Raw genomic sequence first — 6,443 nt, forward strand, 5'->3', positions numbered from 1 at the left:
CTGCAGAACAAAGAAAAGTGTACAAAGCATGAATAAATAAACTTAATTAAGTTTAAGGAATATGGTTGAGCAATGTAAATCCAGAGCAAACAAAGTCGTGGAGCATTAAAGAACAGCTTAATGAAATTCTGATCAACAGGAAAATAATGAAATGCTGCTCCAACTGATTCAATAAAGTTGGTTCTTGGTGATTTAGGAAGGCAAATGTTCACTTGCAAGTGTTTACTTTTGAGAAGTAATTTCCTACACTCTTTAGACTGATACATATCTTGAGAATTTCTATATTTTCTAATATATTTGATAAACTGCTGATCGTTTTCCCTTGCTGTGTTGATCTATAAAATGATTCATAACAGGCTCCAGAAATTAAAAAAAAAAAAAAGGATTTAAAAACTTCAGTGGAAAAGCACAAAGACTAGGGTTATCAAAAAACACAAGTGCCCGGTCCCAGAAGTTTTGACAGATGTCATTCTCTGGGACAACTTTTCCTAGGTGGAAGGTATTTCTCATGATAGTGTTGGTTTCATCTATTTTTTTTTCTGCACTGTACTTTTTAATTGCACAGGTAGTTTTAAATAAGCAGAGAAAGCACCTTCTAAAAGTTACATTCGCAGGGAAAGATTCCATCAAGTATTTATATCACAAATTTCTATAATTTACAAAACATTCTTGATCGTTACTTGAACTGCACATGGGGGAAAAGGAGCCCCCTCTGGTAGGTGTTCTGCTTGCAGAAGCAAACCAAAGGACCTAAAATGGAGGCAAGCCTGGAATGCTGAGAAAGGGAAAGAGAAATGATAAAGGGCCATTCACTAATTCCATGTATAAGACACTGTCCCAGTGGCCCTTGTATAAATACTTCAGGGAAAATTACTGCCCTTAAGATAAAGGTACACACCCCCAGAAGCTTAATTCTGATTATAGTAATGTATCTGCATACCCTGGACCTCTGAATATTAAAAGACAATACTTGGGGTGACCTATGAGTTTTGAACCAATACTTTTGAGGAATTATCTAGGACCATACACCCTCTGCTTTGGCTTTTTGGATGAAGCACAGGGCTCCGTGCTGTCCTCCAGGCTGTGTAATAGTCAAGAAAAGACCATCAATATTGGATCACTCTTTAGACACTCATCAGCCAGGGAAAAAGTTTCACTGGCAAAAGGGTCCTCCCAAGAATGGTCAGAGAGGACCTGTCACTCAAGGGAGAAGGAGAACCCTCATAGCTACAGTCACCACAAGCATCGGCAGGCAGGAAGACGGCTTCAGGCAGTGGCTGATTGAAAGCGGATCTGAGATATCCAGCTCCGGAATGAAGTCATCTTCTACAAGTTCTTCCTTCACTGAGACGGTGAATTCAGGGGGATCTTTTTCTGAGGTGAAAGGTGCTTCCTCAATCTTCACTACCACACTGATTTGGCTCTCTATCTCAGAGGGTATCTCTAAGACTAGGTCCTCTGTACATATGTGGTCAAAGCGAGTCAGTTCATTAATGGCTTCCAGCTTGGCTGATGACATCCTCGGGGATGGACAAGGGGAGGTCGGTAAGGAATTGGGTCCTTCTGAGTCCGCTTCTGGGAGCTACTCCAGTCTGGCGGACTCTGGGGAAGGACATCTGAGGAACATGACCGGGTCCAAGTTGAAGAAAGTGTCAAACAGGATGTCAGACTCAGAGTCTGAAGAGTCAACACCGTGAGAATCCATGGGGAATGTTCTGGAGGGGTGACGACTGGTTCTGCAGCTGCTGTGGACTCAGCAGAGGAGGCCACCGGCCCGGCTCCATCCCCCCGGTCTCTGCTTCCTCTTTAGTCATCCATCCCCAGGAGCTGTCTTAACTTCTGGTTCTCAACCACAAACGAGGCCAGGAGTTTTCTCTTGTGAAAGCTAATTTTTCTAGCAGTTTCTGGTTTTCTTCTCCCAAATCTGCCACTTGTTGTTTCAGCTCACTCATTCGAGCTTTCTTTTGGTCTCTGGCGGTCTGAGCTGGTACTCTTTCCGTTTCCCCGCAGCGCCTTCTCCTCCGGGCTCAGCTGCGCCCCGGGCGCCCTCCCAGCTCCGCACCCAGCGCGCCCAGCGAACACCTCCTCCGGGCTGCGCCGTGCTGGCCCGCCACCAAGACCCGCAGGGCCCGGCTGCGGGCCGGCAGGACTGCGCAGTACTTTGGATGCCTGGGCGGCCGGGCTCTGCGCGGCTACACCCACCACCTTGGCCTAAGCGTTTCTGCCAAGTTCATCTAACTTAACCTCTTACCTGACCTGTTGTTCTATTTTCGGACTTTCCCCCTGTGACTCCAGTCTTTTCGGAGATGTCACATTAGCCACGTCTTCGGATGAAGATATCCACGAACTAAAAGGCAAAGGTTAAGGCATTCATGAAATAATTTAAATTATAAATGACGTCATTAATCTACATCTTAGTGCATGCTTACACGTGAATCAGATGGCCACGACCTCCTGAATAGGGTGAGTACAGAAAGTTTTACCCGGACAGAGAAAGGCGTGAACAAGTGAACTGTGACTCCTAATGTCCTGGAGGAGGCCTTTTTTTTTTCTGTTCGGAAATTGTTGTGTCTCCAATTTTAGACTTTAAACATGACTTCATGAAAAAAACAGTGGAGAGAGAGAAATAGAGAAACACACAGGTCCACTTCTACAACTAAACACAATGCTATTTCGTATGAAAAAAATAAACAATGAAATTTCTTCACATTCAACTACAAATACTACACCTTTTCTTCCTTGGATGACTTCACTTTTAAAAAGATACATACAGAATAGCTAGTGATATTAATATATAAATTGGAAAATATAAAATCTAGAAAACCAGAGGAAAAAACTCAGAGGTCCAGGATTCAGTTCCTCTAATATAATTCAAAGTCAGGAAGTTAAATTTGGAAAAAAAGGCAGCAGCAGCAGGTTGTCTAAATAATGGCACAAAACTTCATGGTGAATGACATGCATTTATCTAAAAATACTCTTGCTTTTCATTTTCATTTGGATATATTTCTATGAAGTTTGGTTAAGATTTTCCAAAATAATATCAGTTAGATATAGAATAATGGAGGGAAAAGCTTAATAGAGATTCTGATTTTAAGGATTTTAATGATGATTCTATGCTACCAACAAAGACATAAATGCTGCCTCCATGTTTGATCTATTATTTTTTCATTTTCTTTATTTTAATTCTTCAACAATGTGAATGCTGTGTGCATGTAATATACCAGGTACAATGCTGGACCCTGAGGTTTTACACTGCTGTGACACAAGGGTAGGGCAGTTTCTTATGCTTCCCCAGTGGCACTAGTCATAAAGAACCTGCCTGCCAATGCCGGATATGTAAAGAGATGTGGATTTGATTCCTGGGTCAGGAAGATCTCCTGGAAGAGGACATGGCAACCCACTCCAGTATTCTTGCCTGGAGAATCCCTTGGACAGAAGAGCCTGGTGGGTTATAGTCCATAGAATTGCAAAGAGTCAGACACCACCAAAGCGACTTCACACACAGAGCAGTTTGCTTATAATTAAGGCAGATTTCTATTTTAAAATGCTGGAATGAATCTTTTTTTTTTTTAATTTTGCAATTTCATTTATTAATAGCTTTGGGTATTTGGACACCTTACTTGACATTTTTGATGCTTAGTTCTTTATTCCACAAAATAAGGAAATAGAAAATTCTTAAGCACCTGGTCGGTGCATGGCACATAATGATGTGACATATTATCATGTCATTTATAATGTGACACATTAGTGTCATTTAGTATTAAAGGCAAAAATTTCAGCCATTCTGAAAATGTACCTACTTAAGCCCAGTTTACCTCCAATGTTTTTGCATACCTATATTTTACTATTTTTATCTCCAGTTTATTTTTGTTTTCATTTCTCCTTGAGAGACATTTGAAATATATAAGGCATTCAGAAACTTGAAGTAGGAAGTTTGGTTTTAAAATTGACAGAAGATCTGAATAGACATTTTTCAAAAAAAAGACAAGTAGATAGTCAATAGGCATGAAAAGATGTTCAGCATCACCAGTTATTAGGGAAATGCAAAACAAACCCACAATGAGATTGTTACTGAGCTCAAGTTCTTGTGCCCAAGGCACAGTGAGGCCAAACATCAGCGTCTGGAGCAGAAAAAGGTTTGCAAGGAGGTAGGTGGCTCATGGCTTAAAAACCCTGAACTCTCTGAAAACTTTCAGCAAAATCCTTTTTTTTTTTTTTTTAATTTTATTTATTTATTTATTTTTTTAAATCCTTTTATAGGAAAGGTGAGGGAGGAACGTGGTTAGTTGTTGCAAACTTCTTGGGGTCAGATCCTTTGTGCTTGAAGTGAGCTCACAGTCAGGTCATGCTATTCCTGTAAACCTCCTCCAAAACAAATGTTATTCTCCATCCTGACAAGAAATGGCAAGGTCCTAAGTCTTAACTTTCATCCTCTGAGGTCAGGCCCTGGCTAAGAGAAGGCAGTCCCTACTCCAGCCCGTTAACACTGCCCGGGAGTCTCATGGAGCACACAGTCCGGGTCCTCCCACCGGTGCACAGGCAGAGCTGAAGAGGCATATCTCCGCTGGTGATGCCCCCGTGGCTGGGTCCCCAGACCCTGCCCAGCTGTCATCACGGAAGGAGCAAGGCATCCAGTTCCCACCAGTCCTCAGGCTCCTGAGGCCCCAAACAGGCCCGATCCTGTGGACCACAGCTCATGGAGACTGCTGTGGCTATTAGGTTGTGGAGGCAGAGATGGGGGAGAGGTTTTCTGCTGCTTCAAGGCCTGGACCAGGCTGATTGGTTGCCATGGAGTGGGTTCTGGAGCCCTGCAGGACACAGCCCTCAGCCTGTCCCTGCCCTGGCCTTCTCCAGCTCACCCGTAGGCCCAAGGCTGGAGGGCCTGGAGGGCCTAGGTGAGAAGACTGCAATCCACCTTTCATCTCACTCTCTGCAGCCAGCACCATTGCCTGGCTGACTGCTTGGAGGAAGTTCTGTAACCACTATGCTTAGGATCTCCTGCTAATGGCCTAGTGCAGCCCTTATTACAATACAATCCCTCCCTTTTCCTGTAGGACAAAAACAGAAATGTAAAGTCCAAAACTTTCCTCAAGTTTTTCACAACCATTATAAAAAACAGTATAAACAATCCTCAAAAAATTAAAGATAGAACTAAGATATGGTCCAACTATTTCACTTCTGGATATTTATGTGACAAGCATGAAAACACTAATTTGAAAGATATATGAACTGTTATGTTCATTGCAACATTGCATACAATAGTCAAGATATGCAAACAACCTAAAGGTCCTTTGATGGAAGAATGGGTAAGGAAAATACACACACATACATATATGTGTATCTATCTATCTATCTATATATAGGAATACTACTCAGCTATAAAAAAGAATGAAGTCCTGTTATTTGTAACAACATGAATGAACACTGAAGGTATTATGTTAACTGAAATAAGTCATACTGAGAAAAATGTCATATCATTTCACTCATATGTAGAATATAATAAAACAAAGCAAATTCATAGATACAGGAAATGGAGTAGTGTTTATCAGAGAGAAAGTGGGTTGGGGGTAGGTAAAAGGCATGAAGGAGATCAACTGTATGGTGATGAGTGATAACCAGACTTATAGCAGTGATCATTTTGTAGCATACACAGTTGTCAAATTATAATGCTGTACACTTAAAATTTATCTAATTAAAAGAAAAAAGGTAAGTAGGGAGTTAAATTATAGATTGAAGTTGTGTTTTAGATGCTTGAGTATCTGGACAATTGAACCTGTTTTCTATAAGTGAAGAATTCATTGTATTGTTTTTCATATTCTATATTTTCATTACCTTTGGAAATAACCTATGTATTTAAAATTTCCAGCTTTTTGTGAAAATGTTAGCTGTTTACTCCAACTCTGTGGTTTTTTTTAACTTAGAAAAGAAAGCAGCAACAAATGCATCAACTTTCACCATAAAAATATTGATTTGGGTTCATTATGATACATATTGTTGCTTCTAGAATCATTACATTCACTCACTAATTCCCAGAAGCAGACTTTCCTACCTTTTTAGAAACACAATAAGCCATCCACAATGTCACCCAGGGCATAATTGTAATTATAGCTAAAAAAATTTATGGCTTCAAACCAGTTAGATACATTTGAAGATAAACACAAGCATAAACGTGGCTCAGCATTAGCACAAAGCCATCTCATGAGTGCTGCCAAACATCTGTGTTGGAAAGAAAGAAGCGAACGCAGAAGCAGACTCTGTTTTCTCCATCTCTGCACGTGTGTTCTGAGATGACACACAAGGGTGTATGTGAACAAATAATGAGAGAATGTTGTGATCAGCAAGACTCATTACTCGTCTCATGTGAATTTATGTTGGTAATTTCGTTGTCAGTTTTTTTTCTCACTAATTCTGTGATCCTGAACAGAAAGCAAAGTCAAATCAGA

General features: G+C 40.9%; 1 pseudogene; it reads right to left on the minus strand.

Annotated features, from left to right (window-relative positions):
* Nucleotides 1-1,124: 1,124 nt before the first annotated feature.
* On the minus strand, nt 1,125-4,557 carry LOC122422016 (annotated as a pseudogene).
* Nucleotides 4,558-6,443: the final 1,886 nt, after the last annotated feature.

Source organism: Cervus canadensis, chromosome 19, assembly GCF_019320065.1.
Source record: "Cervus canadensis isolate Bull #8, Minnesota chromosome 19, ASM1932006v1, whole genome shotgun sequence".
Taxonomy (NCBI): Eukaryota; Metazoa; Chordata; class Mammalia; order Artiodactyla; family Cervidae; genus Cervus; species Cervus canadensis.